Source organism: Heterocephalus glaber, unplaced genomic scaffold, assembly GCF_053883595.1.
Source record: "Heterocephalus glaber isolate CG9 unplaced genomic scaffold, H.glaber_assembly_v1.0 deba00001600, whole genome shotgun sequence".
In the NCBI taxonomy this organism is placed as follows: domain Eukaryota; kingdom Metazoa; phylum Chordata; class Mammalia; order Rodentia; family Bathyergidae; genus Heterocephalus; species Heterocephalus glaber.
This window is the reverse complement of record NW_028258372.1, coordinates 15,004,841-15,023,592: the sequence shown is the minus strand read 5'-3', so window position 1 is coordinate 15,023,592 and position 18,752 is coordinate 15,004,841. Positions and strand designations below refer to the sequence as shown.

General features: G+C 43.8%; 1 protein-coding gene across 1 annotated transcript in view; it reads right to left on the bottom strand.

The window, feature by feature from the left end:
• Positions 1-13,130, bottom strand: part of Brinp2 (BMP/retinoic acid inducible neural specific 2) — a 95,073-nt gene extending 81,943 nt beyond the window's left edge. The window contains exon 1 of the mRNA XM_004853386.3: positions 12,281-13,130. The gene's annotated coding sequence lies outside the window, so the exon portion shown is untranslated. The remainder of the gene's footprint in view (positions 1-12,280) is intronic.
• Positions 13,131-18,752: the final 5,622 nt, after the last annotated feature.

The following is an 18,752-nucleotide window of genomic DNA, read 5'->3' as shown; positions in this document are numbered from 1 at the left end:
AATGATCAAATATCTAATGCCAGCACCTGAGGCCACCAGGAGTCCGTTTTCTATGTCAACCCCTTGCCTGTGTGAGGCAGGTCTACCATCAAATGAGAAGTAAACGACTAAAGCCCTAACAGAGATATTTCTGGCCCTGAGTTCTTCTGTTGTTTGCCTGAGAAAAATCTATCATTACTCTATATGCATATGGCATGTGTCAACTGTTTTAAAATTAGCCAACTTTCCTAAGCATAAAAATGGATTTTTGTCATATCATATGAACCATATATCACAAAAACAAACCATTTTTTGTTATGACTTTTTTCTTTCCAAAATGCATTAAGTCTTTCTAAGTCACTGCCAAATCCATTTCACTCACTGCATTTGTGAGATACATGTAAAGAAACCAAGCAGAGGGAGGAACTATCTCATAGAGTTGTTACCTGGAAGGAAATCTAGTTCATTAACCAAACCAGTTATATCGAGGAGCCTGTATCGTTTCACCTGCTTTTAAATAACAGAGTATTTGTATGCTATCCTGCACTGAAAGTTTGAGATAGGGCAAAAACAATTTAAAAACAAGATTAAGAAAAAACTGTTATTTATTGAGCATTCTCCATACACCAGATGGTATGATAAGGACTAACTCAGCATTATTTTATTTCATGCTTGACACAGTCCTCTAATGTGAGTTTTGCTCTATTCGGTTTGCAGATGTGGCACTGAGGCTTCCATGGTAAAATAATTTGCTAAAATCACATAGCTAGTACATAGTCGAGACTGCCCAAGACTGGGACCCAGGGTGAGCTTGTCTGGGCCTCCCCGTCAAGGACCAGGTCATGCGTGAATGAAAGCCCATTAGCCTTCTAAAGGCATGCTAGTGAGACAGGTCGGTGGCATCCGGGTCTCTTCTCCTAATTAACATTATATGCGTGTTATCTTTAAGGATTGCGGGTTGGAGGAGGCCGTCTCTGAAGGATGCATTCTACCTGAGCCTCTCTGCACATGCATCCAAACACGAGGATCAGTACTAGCACCACATGTATACTTAACAGCAGCTGTCGGTTCATTTGGAGGGGCCTGCAGTTCTTCTCAAGAGGGAAAAACATCGGTCTCTTACTTGGGTTAAAAAATCTGTGAATTTCTCTTTTGAAATGCTTGAGTGTTAATTGGAAAGGCAGCACATTAAATCATTATTAGTCATTAATACATCAGCACAAATTAGTTGATCGGGTTACGGAGAGGTGTGAAGGGCCTGAGGGAAAGCTATCATCTTGACGGAGGTGGTGGGGAGTCCCCAAGGAGGGCAGGCTCTGGGTTGCCACCGGGCTGAGCATGAGGCTGGCAACTGAGGAGCACCAGAGCACAGGGCGGGGCCGCAGGCACAGCCTGGTCACGCTACGGTGGCTTCAGCAAACGGACCTTTCTCTCCCTACGCTTGCACCATCACGCATACGCACGCACAAGCACAGGCACACATTGTGCGCTTCTGTCCCTGCCTAGCCTGCCGGAAGTGTACTTACAGACAAGGGTTTTAGGAAAGGTTGCCTGGAAACCTCCAGGCCAGAACCTCTCCTACTCCTGGGCCGGCCGGCGGCCTGTTACACGCCTCTTGCCTCTAGGGGTCTCCAGTGCCCTGAGCCTTCAGGAGGATGCAGACCTTGCTGTGTTCTCCCTCAGGTCCAAATCCCGAAGGGCGAAGATCGCTGACCGAGATGGCGCAGGCGGGGCGCTTCGGAGGACCCGACCACCCGCTGAAACGCTGCTAACCCACTTGGCCCTGCTCCTGCCCGACAAGGACGTATTTACAGTCGGCTAAGTGGCTGAACACAGAGTGAGGGGGAGGAGAAGTGAACTGCCCCCGCGGTCCTTGGCGAGTGCTTCAGCATTGCTAGACCTCAAGGGGATTGCAAGGACTTCGCTCTCAGCCCCACCTCGCACTCTTCCAGTGAGCCGCCTCTCCCTCTCCGGGCGGGCGGGCAGGCAGGCGAGGAAGACTACAGTAGGGCAGGGGTCCGGGAGTCTCGCAAGGCGAGGCAGGCTCAGGATGCTCGGGATGCTGAAGAAGGCCCTCGGAGTAGGGGACGGAGCTGAGTAACCCCGGTCACCAGCTCCTACTGCCACTGGAGCTAGACCCCGAGAGCCTGGCCCTCCTTCAGGTTGAGGATGAGGAGGAGAAGGACTCAATTCAGGAGGAAGGATCACAGCCAGGGTCTTGGGGTACCTGAATGCCCCACGAAAAAGGTCGCTGAGTAAAATCTCTCAAACAAGGAAAAAGAGAAAAACTTAGAGAGAGGTAATATTACCTCCATCCACTGTTGAAGCTGCAGAGCTTGGTGGCCAAACTCAGGCTCCCTAATTCATTCTGTGGTATAAATTCGAATCCCAACTCCACTACTCACCAGCCATGAGATTTTGGGTAGCTGACAACCTCTCTATATCTGTTTTTTCTCATCTTTAAAAGGGCACTGATAACATGTACTTCATAGGGAGTTTTTAGAATTGAAGGATATCCGCAGCTAGCACATTTCGTGTCTGGTACAGTTCCTGGCACACAGCAGGCGTTTATTCATAGACACTGAACTTCATGCATTTTCAATCATTGAGAACAGGCAGAACAGTAATTTGTCCTAGTCTCACTGAACGTCACAGATGTGTCTGGATTGGTGAAGGTCTTATATTTTATGATCAATTTTAATATGTCACCTCTTACTTTAAATGAATCACAACTCTCGCTTTTTAAAGGACTTCTATAGTGTAATGGTTTTCTTTGTGTTTTGAGCCGACTTTAGAATCTAGGGAGTTTCTTCGGGTAGCACTTTTCGGAGAGGGAAGAGAAGTGACAGATGGCAGAGCTTCTGACCCACAGGGTGTTCCAGCCACAGACCTCCATGCAGGTCTGCTTTATACACTGGAGTTCTAAGAGAGCACTTATTAATCAAAGTCTTATACTGTCTTTTTGAAAGGTTAAAAACCATCACAAATATATTCTTGTGTAATTCAGGGAAACCATTCCTTCCCATCCTGAGGACACTCATCTATAATTTTATTTGTTTTGAAAGCCCACTCTTCTGAAAATAGAGCACACCTGTATTCAAAGATGGTGGCACTGGAAATATTCAGCCCATGTGTACAAAGGACCAGGGATGTGTAAGGAATTGCATTAGAAACTGCAGCATTTTTGAATATGCACCAACCACTGTGGCCTGCTCCAGAAATCCTCAAGAGTCTAATGATTCTATTCCACTCTTGAGAGAAGTAGAGCAGCGCTCCCCTTACTTGGCCACAAAGGTCCCATTTACCCTGGAATGATCACACTACAAAGTCCAAAGTTGAAAAGCATGGCTTTTGCACCCGATAGACCTGAGCTTGGCTACATTCAACATGTGAGAACTGGGATGAGTTATTTAATCTCTCTGAACTTTAGTTTTCTTGCCTATGAACAGAAGGAAACAACTCATCTTAATGGGGTTGTTATATGGTTTAAATGAGACAATGTTTGGAAAGCAGTTACCATGGTACCTGGCTAATGGTATCTATTCCCAGGGAGTGTCTGATACACTGGATTCCAAACAGCATGTTCAGAAGCTACTATCCAACCCTCACTGGCCAGAACTGTATCCTATCATTGTTGCTTGGAAATCAGTTTTAACAGTGCTTATACTTAGGGGCACAAACCCAGCAAGTACCATTTTCTGAATTCCTATTATACAGCAGGTACTTTGCTGATATTTTTCAGTCATTGTCTCTAAGACAAGTGGGAATACTTAATACTTAGCTGATAGAGTTTATGCAACCTTGCTAAGGTCACACAGATAGCAATCAATCAAGGAAAAGTTGGAGCCCAAGTTTATCTGGCTCAGAAGTCAGGGGTCTTTTTTCCCCACCCAGGTGACTCTCAGAGCTTCTTGGGTTGCAAGGCAGAGGGCATGGTCCAGCAGCAAGAGCCCTGAGCCTCACATCAGCTCCTCTGGGCTTTGCCCTCCTCCATTTCATTCTGCAAAACAGAAATGGCACTCCCTAAGGTTGGAATGAAAATTAAATGAGATAGTACAAGGAAAAAATGAAGCTAGTACAATTTTTATCATAAAATAGTTTTGGAATCTATATTAAATAAGTACGAACTTGCTCCACCTAAGTTTCATCTGCTCTCCAAATCATTATTTTGGGGGGGGGGGTACCGGGGATTGAACTCGGGACCTTGTGCCTTCAAGGCAGTAGGCGGAACCACTGAGCTAAATCCCCGGCCCTAAATCACTTTTTATTATGAGAAATATATATGCCTTTCACAGCATGTGTGGATATATATGTAGTGTGCAAATGCATGTGAATATAGATGAATGTATATGTGTTATATACAGTCATAGAGCAAACTTTCACCCAGTACACTGTCAGCATCTCACAAGCAACCCCGTCTCCGTGCCCCTCCATGATCAAATTCCCATTTCTCCCTCCAGCCCAATTCATTTCTCATCTTGTTAAAAAATAATTTTTTCCCCCTTTTGCTTGTGCCTCTGGGTTGTCTCCAGCCTTTCTGCTGTGCCTGTGCCTGTCAGGTTCTGAGTGACACGTTGTTCACAGGAGAGAAGTAAAATAAAGTGGTTTGGCAAAGCAGTGGTGAGTGTGTGTGTGTGCACGCCCTCTATCCTTGTCAAAAGCAGCCAACTGGACACCTTAGGAGATATGTCTTAACCTAAAAGAACAGGAGGGATAGGTGGACTGGTGGGGGAGAGGTTTGGAAACATTTGGACTACTTGCTGTTCCCCAAGACCACTGAGGACAGAGTCTGGGACCTCCAGAGTGAGGGGTGGACATCAGAGCAGCTAGAGCCCCAGTTACCCAGAGTAAGCAATTTCCTCTTTAGATCCCCAGTTCCAGCCCCATTCCAGATTCAGATTCAGCCCTATCCTCATTTTTCAGTGGACAAATCTGTCTCAATTTAAATATTAACCTCCTCTAAAGGATTTTTTCTGACCACTGCCTTAATCACTCTCTCCTATAAAACTCTATTTTATCTTCTCCAACATCAGCATCTGAAATTTCATTTATTTACTTGTCTACATGGTTATTTTTTGTGGATAGTACAGTAATAAAAAATAAGGACTCGAGATTTAAACTTGATTAGAATGCCACCTCTCCCACTTACTGGCTGTGTGACTTTGGACCTCTGTTTAACCTCTCTGGACCTCCAATTTATCACCTATAAAATGGGAACCACAAGCCTATTGACTTTACAAACCCATGAAGATCAGTAAATGAGTTAGTGTGTATAAAGTCTGCGACATCGTACCTGACACGTAAGTATTGTTATTATCAATGTCCAAAGTAACTATTATTACCACGATTAGCAGCGAATCTTCCTCCAGCATGGACACAGCCTGGTGGCAAGGTGTGATCTGTGTTGTTCTCTGCTGAATCCCCTGTGAAGAACAGGGCCCAGCATGTGCTCCTAACCATGTATTCAGTACAATCAATGCATATGTCTGAAACCCCCAATGTCAAGCCCACTGGCAAGCGCAGGAGTTAGTGCCGTCAAATTACTGCATGGTGGTGAGTTCATGGTGGTGAGTGCAGTGCACAGAGTTTGAGCTCCATGTATGGAGTGTGGAGGAGGAAGCAATTAATTCTGTCCCAGAGTCTCAGAGAAGCCTTCACAGAAGAGATACTATTTACAGAGGCTGGAAGCTCAGCAACCCTTTAGGAAACAGAGACCAAGATGAAGCAGGTTCTGCAGAAAACAGCACAGCCCTCCAAGGCCTGGAGCACGGAGGGAGCACACTGTCCTTTCAAGTGGCTGCGGGGACAAGGGTAAGGTGGGAGAGAGGCACAGGTGCGCCTGGCAGAATAGCTCGGGAAGGAGCTCCTGTTGGCAAGGCCAAGAAATCTGGATTTCTATTCCCACAGTAGTGGGAAGTCACTGGAGATTCACAATAAGAGAGGAAGCATTATCAGATTTACCAGTGTGAAAGAGACTGAACTAGTTAGTCTTCAGAACAGGAAGCAGGGAGACCAAACGGTGGCAAGGGTCAGGCCAGAGAGGACAAGAATCTGACACCAGAGAGTGGCAGGTGGGGCAAGAGGAGCTTGTGCACTGAGAAATCATTAGCTGACTCACCTTGGGCAGTCCTGGAGATTGGATGCTGGGGGCAGTGTGAGAGGATGTGGAACGCAGGGCTGCCTGCATTTCTTAAGATGCCTCTAGAGGTCTGGTTGTATTATTAACCAAATCAGGATATCTGAGGAAAAGGTTGGCTTGGGATGTAAGTTGGGTGCACAATCTCTAAGTCGAGCTTTAGACATTGTGACCTTAGGGGTATCAAACTGAGGACCTTTAGTAGGAAAAGGGTTAACATTTGTTGAGGATCCACAGTGTACCTGCTATGTTTGGCCCCTTATGTATTTTGTCTTTTTTTTTAACAATGAGAATAATCCTTTGAGTGATGGGACATTATTGTCTTTATTTTTATAGGTGCTGATACTGAGTCTCAGAGAGGCAATGATGCCTTTTTTACATGGTTAACATTTAAGAACCTTAAGCAGATCAGTGTGATTAAGCAAGACTGAATGAAGTTCATAGTCAGAGAAGGATTAAGAATTACAGTAGTATCGGTAATTTGGGGGCAGATCACAGAAAACCTTGAATAGAGATAATAACTGCCCTGCAGGGGTATTGTGAGAATCAGGTCCAATGCAGCTGGTAAAAGCACTTTGTGAGCTATAGAATGCTAAGCAAATCTGAGGAGGTCTAGTTGTGCCCACCCTTATTGCCCTGCCTAACAATAGTAGCAATAATGAGTTATAATAGTCAAGTGTGTAATTATTGAATAAAATTAAATCACATGTCTTTCCCTATTCTTCTTACTGATAGTTTGACAAAATAATCTTTAACTCATAACAGTGGCATTTCTTTCCCTCCACCACAGAATCAACATGTCTGGTTTGAAAAAAGAAAGCTCTCACAAGGAATGATCGTAATGTGGCAGAGATGAGAAAGAAGACGATTTGAAAAAAAAAATCAAACACATTCAGCTGATCTCTACTGCTACAGCTTCACACTTTGGGATGACATCCTAAAGATTAGTTATTTGGTTATTTCTACTGTCAGGCAGAAACTCAAAAATATTGGGATAAATCACCAGGTCTTCCACTTGCTCATTCTTTCCAAGTGAACTGAGAGCTACAATGCTTTGCAAAGCCTTGGGGCTGAATCACAGTCAATGAGGTCCCTCCTCAAATAATTACGGGCCAATGTACACGGTTTGGGCCCTCCTTGACTTTTAAGTTTCAGAAATACATGCCCCAAGGCTCACTCTGGGTTGCTCTTGACCTCTCCCCCTCCACGTTCTCTCTCTTTTTTATGTCTCTGGCTCCTCTTGTCTCCTGACTCTGCCCTTTCTCTCCATTAACCTGTCACTACTCTTCAGGGCCTAGACCAAGAGAAATAATTAGTCCAAAAGAAATAATTAATTTTTCTAGTAGACATGTTGAAAAGTAAAAAGAAATGTGTAGAATTAATCTTAATATTTTATTTAACCTAATATATTCAGAATATTACCATTTAACATAATCAACATAAATAATTATTGATAACATATTTTGCTTTCCTTTTTTACAACTAAACTTCAAAATCTAGTATGTATTTTCACTTGTACAGTACACATTTCCAGTATTCAAAAGCCACCTGTTGCTAGCAAGTACCATATTGGATAGTACTGGTTAGCACTCAGTCCCCCGAGGTATCAAATTGCTGGTCCAGCCCAGCATTTCAGATATATTTGCACTATGTACGAGGCTCAGTGAAAGGAATGATGGGTCTGGCTATTGAAGATCTCATGTTATAATAATGTTACTCAACTTCACTTCCTCCAGCATGGCAGAGTGACAATTTAAAGAGGGGTCAGTCTGTCCCTAATTGATCAGACAAAGCCAACCCACTGCAGCCTGCAGTGGCATCCCTGGAGAGGGAGGAGGCATGACTGAGCTGCTTCTCAATTCTCCCCCAGTTAGGACACATCTTAATCCACAACAACTGACCACATACACATGTGCTTGGATCTCTTATCTACCTTGGCCCCCCGAGATGCTAGTGGATGCTCCTGAAAAGCAAAGGGAAAAGGTGTCATACCCACAGTCCAGCTGCATGGTCATGTAACACAGGAAACAAAGGTGACAGCAAGGTTTGGGGCAGGTTTTAACAGAGAAATGTCCCTGGAGACTTGTTCCCAGAATGAACTCCTGGGACAAAACACACAAACAGACTGGGGTCCTAGGGATTTTCCTCTTGATTTCAGGGTATGGTATGATGAGGCAAGTCATTCTGCTCTCATGGCCAGTATGAACTTCCTCTCTTATAGGAATAGGGCCCCTCAAGCCATTGCTTGAATAGAAGCCTGAGTAGAAGTGAAGGCCAAAGAATTGAGGGGTTGTGTTTCCAGGCCTCTCATGGGACCTAGGTTTTGCCTGACCTTTTCTCTGGAGAGAAGCCCACTGCTGGAGCCATTGTGTGGCTGGCTGGCCACAGCCTTCTCCTGGTGGGCCAGGGCCCTTGGCCTTTCCTTGCTGCTTCCCCAGGCTGGCAGATTGCTGCTCCCTTCTCCTGCTCAGCTGAGCAATCACAGTGCCCTGTGGTACAGCTGCAGGCAATACCACACCCCATTCCCTCCTGCTTTTTTGTGGTCTCTTTCTTTGTGACTGCTATAGCATATGTTTTATTAAAAGGGAAAGAGAAGGGGAGACAAGAGGTTATATACATGGGCATGCTCAAGAATCTTAAGATTGAAAATCTTCTGCTCAATGCAAAATGCCTAAAGGCTTTGGCATTTTGCCGGCTCTAAGTAAACCCCAAGAGGAACATTTGGGTGGGGGAATAGGAAATGGAGGAAAATCAAAGCTTTCTTCAGAGATTCTGATTTTAAGATACGAGATTTTCTCATGTTCTCTTGAAACTTGCCTGCTTTCCCTCAGTATCCTCATTCAAATTTTTAGATATGATACTGATAAGCTCTCTGACCTTGAACAGTATTTTTCCCATTGCATGTAAATCAGACTTGAGAGTGAGTAGAAGGCCAGATAATTTCCAATGGCTAAGGAGATTCCTAACATTTCAGAGTCCCCTGTCTGCATCCTGGGGCAACTTCCTCTAAGATAACATATACTCAAAATGTTAAACCAGATAGATAGTGTGTCCAAGTGGCCAGGGGAGAAGGGGCTCCGGCAGATCACAAGGAATCAGGTAAGCTTTGAAGTGTCCAGTCTTCCCACCTCTGTTACAGTTAGTGTGTCCATCAGCTAGGACCCCTCTCTCCCTATCCAAATAAATCCCACCTCATTGCTCACGGCTCAATGCAAATTCTCCCTCTGTTTAAACTAATAGTTATCATTATCTGTAGAAATCAACTGCAGATTTATTAGGTCAGGCTTTTGACTTCTTGTGTATTGGATTACTCTGTAGAACTTGTATTATCCTGCACCCTTTCCCAGATATAAGCTGAGTTTTCAACTAGACTGTAAGATCATTGAGAGCAAATGCTTATAAGATTTTTATCCCTCACTACCCTTAGTTTAGTGAAATCCTGGGTCATTGAAACCTCCCAGCCTTGTAAAGTATAGAAAAACTAAATCAGATCACGATTGCTAAGATTAAACCATTCCCTCATATAAGCCAAGGTTGGCTTAGGAGTAATATGAAGCAGATCCCATTCCTTGGCTTCACTTAATTGGTGTGTGACCCCGTGTAAAGCAGGTCTCCTTTCTGAGGTTCTCCGCGCTCCCTTTTCCAAGCAAAAGGCTAAGATCTCTCTCCCTCTCTCTCTCTCCCTCTCTCTCTCTCTCCCTCTCTCTCTCTCTCCCTCTCTCTCTCTCTCCCTCTCTCTCTCTACTTTTTAAGATAATCAAAGGTAAATCAAAGGTAAATGAGACAATAAGCCATGTGAAGATTAATTAGAGGAGTTCTGTGAAATGCTCCCAGCTCTTTGGGAAAAGATACCTTTAAAAATGTATTCAAGGTCTTATTATTTAAGAAAAAGAGTCAAATATCCAAAAATACAATGCACAGTATTTTGTTAAGCACTAACCAGGAAACCTCAACAGCAAGAATCCCAGTCGGCAGAAAGTGCCCATGCGGATGTCTCCAGTCCCTCCAGATTACCTCTTGTTTGTGAGCTGGAGAGAGACTTGGAACATCCTCTCAGAAGGGATCTCTGTTATGTGATGCTCCCCAGTGGCTAGTCTGTGCATTGGGAAAGGGGATCAGGAGGCGTTGATGACGCAGGGTTGCTCGGTGCTCTCTGGCCTTGCTCAGTAAACAACCAGCCAGGACACCAGAAAGGGACATCCAGAGATGATCTGCAAGACCTAGTGTAGAAGACACTCCCATCCTCAAGACCAGCTTGATATTAGCAGGGCAGGAAACTTCTCCCCTCCCCAGCCCTTCCATCCCCACCTCCTTTACTTGTTTTTGCACTGCAGCACACACCACTTCATTCTGAGAGAAAAAGCCAGTTCCATTTTTGGTGAGGAGAGGGAAGCAAGAGTCAAGAATGCTTCTGTCTTCTCCATGACTACAGCCCAGCTGTCAAACCCTTGGAGCTAGCTGTTCTCCAGCAGGGAAGACTATGGTCCAACATTTGGTTCCTTACTTTCAAACATTGCTCAGTATCCATGCTCTGCCTCCTCAAAGAAGCAAACTATGCATCTTTTCTTGGAGTAGGCAGTAACTACGATATTGATAAGACAGGATCCTTGTGGCGGCATTGCTTGGTCATGCCCTTGGTGCTGCAAAGCAACTTATTCTGGGTGAAAGGGAACTCCAAAGGGTCAGGCCTTAAACAAACAACATACACATAACTGTGTGAAGTCAAGAGGGAAAACACAAACTCCAGCATCACTTTGCTGTTGCCTGATGTCATCAGACTGCCCCCCAGGGGATTTGGTAAAATACTTTTAACTGCTTGGTTAATAGTAGCATTGCATGATCAGAGAGAGAGAGAGAGAGAGAGAGAGAGAGAGTCACTTCAACACACACAAGAGGCCAAAATACTTCACTGACAATATACCTTTTATCCTTTGGATTGGTCTATACTGACATATCATTGTCCCTACTGTGTAAGGCTGGATTGCCTGGCTACAAGCATGGCCCTTTATAATAGCCTTTTAGCAAAACATTTGTTTCTGCTCAGGGCACCCCACTCCCAGGGTTAGGAAGAGTATACACATGGTTCTTTACAGAGGGGTCTGCTCAAACACCATGTTACTCTGCATTAGCTTGATTATTAGTTAATATTTGGCTTAGGTCTATATACCCTGGATAAACATGTACTGTGCAGAAGGGCTGCTCGGTGAGGAGAAAACTCCTCTGGGCTAGAATTACAGCTCCCAAGTTCCTGCTTCTACTAGGGAGGAACACTCCAGGTGTCCCTGGCCTGGGGTGGGTGCTGCACATGCTTGCTCCTTCTGTGGACTGCCAGCTTCCTGCATATAGCTGTAAGCACAAGCAAGCAAGCACAAGCACGCACGCGCGCGCACACACACACACACACACACACACACACACACATGCTGCCAGAGGCAGCATTTGATTGTGTATCCAGATGATCACAGAAGCAGGGAGAGCGATCTGCTAGATGATACCAAAATACCCTTCCCTTCAGCACAACAGTACTCTTCCCTGGGGTCTCCAGTGCTCTGACAAGCTCAACTTGGTCAATGGTGCTCCTACCTCCACCCTGGGGAGACTGCTTGCACCCTCCAGGTTCACTCTTTGGAATCTGTTTTCCTCCAGGCTGCATGTGCATGGGGAAACGAAACTGGCCTCTAAAGACGCGCTACAGGGCTCTATGAATATGTGAATACAGATGTATTGTGCATCACTACCTCAGATTTTTAGGGTCTTTCCCAAATACAGTGAACCTCTTACAGTTCATCCAGCATCTGCTCAGCGGGCGAAAGTCCTCGTCATCTTGTGCAATTATGTGGCCCAATTGGGTTTTCTGAAGCTAATGGGAGTTGCACTAACTTTGAGGACTTAAACCAAGCTGAAGCAATATAGGTCAGGCACAGTGCCCAGGCCGTGTGACAGCCATGCAGCACCAGGAGACAAAACCAGAGCGATCTCCAGTTAAACTCAAAGTCCACAGCTCAGCTCAACGAGAGACAGAAACTAAGTGGAATCATTCTCTTTGCCTGCTGCTGCCAGGCACCGGGGCAAGAGGGCTGTATGAAGGTGAAAGGATCCCCTTCCCGATGGACTCATCAAAAAGGACAATGAAAAGGGAAAATCAGGAAACCCCTGCGCTGTTACCTTGAATCCTTGCAAGAGCCCTCCTGGGTATCAGCTGCTCCTCAACCTCCAACGACTGGGAGAAGCTTCCTCAAACATTCCAGATTTTTGTGCAACATCTCTGGTGGCAGCTTTCCAAAGTTTTTACTTCATGATTTCTTGTGGCTCTTCCTCATTTGGGGAAACGCGAATGCCTCCCCTCAGCGTGTGAGAGGGAGCGGATGTGTCTTTTCAAATTCTCTAGCTCTGCTCTCTGCCGTTGCTGCCGCCCGCGCCGCCGCCGCCGCCGCGTTAGACCACTTGCCCGCTGCCTTTCCGCGGCGCGGCGCGGAGCCCCGTCAGCCCGAGCATCTCGGAAGTGAGGCGTCGGGCGCACGCGAGGTGGGAGAGGTGAGGAAAGTGGCAAAGTGGGGGAGTCCCTGCTTGTGCCTCCACCGAGGAGAAACCGAAGATCTCGCCTTCTTCCCAACTCTAAAGGCACTCACTCGCCCTCTCGGATCCGAAACCAGACCTCTGCGCGCGGGCAGAGACTATCCCTCCGGCTTCCCTGCTTCCTCGGCTGCCTGCAGACCTGCGGGTGCCCTCGGAGCGCACGCAGGTGCATTTCCCTGGACAGGTCCTTCGGATCCTCCGCGCTCAGCCGAGGCGCTGCCGGAGGAGCCACGAGCAGCTGGTGAGGCTGGCGGATTCCATCCCAGGCAGCAGCCTGGCGCGTGCCCGCTCCGACTCCGCGCTCCGTACCCAGGCGGTGTCACCTGCAGACTCAGACACCAGATGAGTGTCTTAAGATAACAATGCTGCCCTGCCTGCCTCTCTCTTTTCTTATGCACGTAGGTCGGCAGCCAATAGGACACAGCGCCACACTCCCCACAGGTGTCGATTGGCCGGGCCGCAAGGCAGGGGGCGGGCTCTGAGCTCCACCGCTAACTCCTTTGGTTAGCAGGCAGGCTGGGGTACCAGCTCCGTGTTAACCCTCCCAGCTTTGCAGCAGGGACTTTCTGGTGTGGATAAGGAAACCTTGGATAAATTCACGGCTGGGGGTGGGGAAGGGAGGTCAGGTTTACAGAGTTTAAAAAAATTGAAGAGCGAGAAGTAGCTGGGGAGCCAATTATATCTTTCTTCTAATCTTTCTGACTTACAATAATCATTTGTTCCATCCCATTTTGTTTACCTGCTTATACTGGAATTCCCAGAGATGGGGACTCACATGAGCCATTTTCCTTGTAACTTGGGCTTTCATCCGGTTGTTCTGTGCGTTTTCACTTCCTGAATGACTTAATTAGAAATGAGCCCCCAAGTGAGACATAGTTGTTCTCCCTCTCTCCCCCTCAGAGAGAGAGAGAGAGAGAGAGAGAGAGAGAGAGAGAGAGAGAGAGAGAATATAGCAGAAACTCTGTGGAAAGATGGCTAGATGGCTAGAGAAAGAAACAGATTTAGAGATGAGACCGAACAGCTAAATTAAGAAACATCCTGCCCCCACACCAGGACTAGGAAGACAAAAGAGAGAGGAGAAGTTCAGGGTCCTAGGACACCATTAAGGAGAAAAAAATGTCTTGCTTCCAAAAAAGAGAATTGTTTTGCTTGTGATGTTTTCTTTCTGCGTGTGTCCTTTCACTTCAGTGTGTGCCAGGAAGAGGGACTTGGTTTTTAACAGAAAACTAGAAAAATCAGAACAGGACCAGCCTTGTTTCTGTGAAGCAGGTGCTGTTGCTGAGTCTGTGAATGGAGTGGGAAGGAGGGAGGGAGGGAAAGAAAGTAGAAGAGAGAGAGAGGAGAGCAGGAAAGAGTAAAGGAAGAAAATATTAACTTTAAATTAAGGATGTGAATTATATATTTTGATGTTCTAAAGAAAGTGCAAAACAAGTTATGTCCCACTAACCAGCATATATGCTAATTTTGGCAAGCGCATGGGAAGGTCATAGTGAAGAAAAATCCAACACAACAGAAAGCTGGGGATTAGAACTGACCAAAACACTTGCAAGCTTCACATAAAGTCATGTGATGGGGGAATGTGGAGAGGAGATTATACACCCAACATATAGTCTCAATTTAGTTTCTTTGAATGGAGAGCAACATCAGAGAGTATCTCCCAAAGAACTAGAAAAAAATAATAATGAAGAGGTCAAATGAATGTCAAAGCAGTTCCCATCTGGATTATCTAAAAACTGTACCCAGCTGTATGAATACAGAAAATCAGCAATAGCATTTTTTCCTTCTCACCTGTATTCTCATTTTCACCTGTATTTCCCCCTCTGACCCTTACACAAATTAGACATTCTTTCTGTGTGCTGCAAGTATCTGTGTGCCCATGCTATAAACATGCCAGAGAATGGTGGCCCCTGACTCTTCACCTACGATGAAATATACAAGTGAAGCAGTAAATGTCTAAATCTATTGTTGCGCAATTGCTGAGTTATTTACTTCTGTGATTTTAAGAGCCAAAGGTCCACTGACTTGTCTCAAGTAATAAGACACTGGACGTCAATGTTGCAAAATAACATAAGAGATTAGGTAAGTGGAGTGAGCAGTCAGACTGATGCAAATCAACTGTATTGGAAAGACAGTTAAAATTGTTAAGAGTTCTAAAGTGGAAAAGGGAGTGGAGTTGGAAGGCATGAAACAACTTGCAAAAAGAAAAACTTGCCTATGGTTTTTTCTACTATGGTGTTCTAAACCACATTATTAAAATTTAATGAGGTAAAAATAAACATTAAAAATTCAACCAGTGATTAGTTTGATGAACATTTGCTTATCCATGGATTGATGTAAACACTACCCACATAATTTCCAGGACTTTAAGAGGCCCACGCTTGCCCTTTCCCAGTCAGAATCCTTCATTCCCAGAGATAACTACTATTCTCACTCTTGTCCCTAAAGTTTAACATGATCTGCTCTTGAATTTTATACATATAGAATATTAGAGTATATATTCTTCTGTGTCATGTTTCTTACACTCATCCTTATCCCTAGGAGATTAATCCATGAAGTTGTTGTACTTCTTACAATTGTTGTGTAGTATTCCATTGCACAAGTATATGGCATTTATCCCTTCTCCTATTGACAAATAGGGTTGTTTCTTCTTTGTTTATTATGAATAAACCTGCTAGGAATGTTCCTGTACTTAACTTTTTTATATATAGGCTATCATTTCTCCTGGGGTAAGCACCAAGGAGTACAAATCATTTGATTTACTTCAGTTTCCTACAATGGAGCAAATCTTATGAAGAGGACTCTAAAGTGTACTTCCTGTTTTAAATAGTTCTGTCTCCACCACCTGCCTTGCAAGCGCAAGGATCCAAGTTCGATCCCCGGTACCCCCCCCAAAAAAAGTTCTGTAAAGTGATGATGGAAAAGGCTGTCACTATTGGGCAGCAACTAAATGTTTCAGATCCTCTGCAACAGAAGCATGTGTCTCCCTCATAGCTACTTTAAAATTATAAATTATTATTTCTATTTGCAAATAAAATACTGAGTGAAAGATTCTATATTTGGAAATAGCCCTTGCTTTTTTGAAGGTGTTTTTTTTATGTGTGCGTGTGCGTGTGTGTGTGTGTGTGTGTGTGTGAGAAAGGGAGGAGATACTGTGCAAACAGTCTAGGGCCACTAATAGTAAGAGATTTAAAGTCTTCAGATTTCCAAACCCTGGTGTTTGAACTGGAACATGTAGGATAAGGAAAACTAGACCAACATGAGGAAAGCAAGATTTCAGAAAGATCAAGGTGGCACCTGTGTATGGAATTGGCTGATAGTAGGAAAAGCAATCAAAAGCTACTGTGAGAGTCAAAGAAGAACACTGACATTTAAACCCAGGAAGCTGGATATAAGGAGGAAAATTAAGACTGAAGACAACAGAACTTGCTATTTTATAGTGTTTTAAAAAATATAAATATTTGCAAATACATTATCTGTGCCATGTGAGGTAGGCAGACATGATGATGATAGAAAACATTTTATTGATGGGAAAGCTGAAGAAAACAATGGCCCAAACTCACCTCCAAGTAAGAAAATTACAGAGGTGAGACTTGAATCCACTTCTGTTGTTTCACCATATGACGGGCCTACAGGTGATGACTGAGATGACTACACTCCTTTCCCATCCCCTCATTTAAATGTAAATTATTACCCGGAGAGACTTGGTTTTGTCAATTGCAACCTCTACCACCATCTCTAGGGATTTATCCATCTATCTTTTGATTTATTTATCTATTTTTGAGGTACTCGAAATTGAACCTATGGCCTTTCCATTCAGCTACATCCCCAGCACTTTTAAAAATTTTAAAATTAATTTTGCTAAGTCTCTAAGTTTCTCAGGCTGGACTCAAACCTGCAATTGAATCCTCTCAACCTCCCAGGGTGCTGGGATTATAGGCATGTACCACCATGCTTGATTTGTTTTGTTATTTAATTGAAGAAGTGACTATGTGACATTATACCATGTTTACAGGAATCAAGTACTCTGGAGAAAATTCATTTTACTTCCAAAGTGTCAGTTGCTTGACTCTTCCATAGAGAAAGCAGCGGTCTATAAAGGCCCGAGATACAATGTTCCATATATTCCCAACACAATACACGTGTTAAGAAGACTACACACTGACTTATAGAAAACCAACCCCAAAAGCTTCACTTGAGTTTTCTAACATGACTCAAGACTTCAGAAAATTTGAACGAGATTTCAAACTGAGAGTAAATTACTTGTTACTAAAAAGCAGGAGGGGTATTTTTCTGCCCATGCTTAGACTAATGCCCAGAATATGGTTAAGAGCTCAAGTGTTTTCTGAGTGCATTACTGTGAGCTGTAAAATCTTGTCTGTGGTTTTAGTTTTCATCATTTTAGCAGATTTATCTTGTAAAGTATCTCACCATCTCACTGGCCTCAGTTCCCTCATGTGTTAAATGGAAGAGTAATAGTTAATCTGGTAGTTTCATACTATTTCTCACATTCCAAGACTAATTGTGTTTTCCTGGCATTACTCTAATTATTCAATGGCAAAACCTTGCCTACTTCTTCTTGTTTTGGTTTTTTTTTTTTGTTACAGGGGATTGAATGCCGGACCTTGCGCTTGCAAGGAAGGCAGCAGAACCACTGAGCTAAATCCCTGGCCCTGCCTACTTATTCTTAATGCTTCTTTCCTGTGCTAGAGAGTAGTAAAAAAGGTGTCACAGAGTCTCTGTCTCCTTGAGTACCTCATAGGAGAGTAATGAAGATGAATTTTCAAAAGGTTATTAGCTGCTATATCTCTTTTGCAGTAGTTTGTAATGCCACATAGTACTATACCTATGGGTTAATTCTTGAATACATCAGATTTTAAAACTAAAGTTTTTATTAAAGTAAGCTTTTTTGGGTGATAAACAGATCTTTTATTCCTTCCTTAATGTGACCTTAAGTATGGCTGATTCAACTAGATGAACTATTTAGCTATTTAACTAGATTAACCTTGAGAAATGCATGGCACACTTTTTTGTATTTTAAAGGATATATATTTAACCATGTCAATGAATTTACAGGAGGTAGATTGAGAATACAACTGTTTCTGAAGAAAGGGTCTTTGGAAAAAGGTGGTAGATCAAATTCCTAGAGAGTAGGAACTCAGTGTAGTCTTTAGAGCGGCTAGCATTTAAATTGACATTGAATAAATAATGTTGGAGAGACATATTTTTGAAATAAATTACTGGTTATCATGTGAAAAAATTTTAATTCCAGTATTTCCCCAAAGTTAATTTATACCACTGTTGCATGTGGTCATCAGTTTTAAAAGCCAACACTGCCCAGCACTGTGAGGAACAGATCTCCTATAGGTTTTTCTGTGGTGGTGTTATGCCTCGGACTTCTCAGGCAATTCTCTATCCTTGACTGAGTTAGGACTGGGCTGGCTCACATCCAAGAATATTCTTTTATTACTTTTCCACTTGTAAGGGTGCCTGGAAACTATAGTTTTTCTTACATTTTATCCCGGCTTTGTTCCATTTCCCGGATCCTTTAAAAGTAAAGGCTCAACTCGTCTTTGAGCTAAGTCTGCTTTGTCCTACCAATTATAACATTCCCCAAGCTATCTTTTAAGTACTGTAGATAACATTTGTGACAGAAATGAAATGAAGAGGTAAAAATAGCAAGTAAAACTTCTCGTCTCCTGCTTAACTGTATAACGTACATCGACTTGGTTTTTTTTGTTTGTTTGTTGTTGTTGCTGTTGTTGTTTACTATATCAATATAGCAAATATTTTCTTTAAATGTTATCCAATGTTAGTGGTGAGTAAAAATATACACGTGTATTTATCTCAGCACCCACTTATGCTACAGACAAATCCAACTAACTAGTGTGGGGAGAAAAAATAAAAAATTGGATAAACTAAGTCCACAAAATCACTAGAAGAATTTGCATGTAGAAAGACCCCCCATCTACACACACACACACACACACACACACACACACACACACACACGCTCTGAGGAAGAGCTCTTTAAGGTGTGTGCCTCTGTGTGCCTTTCCTGAGC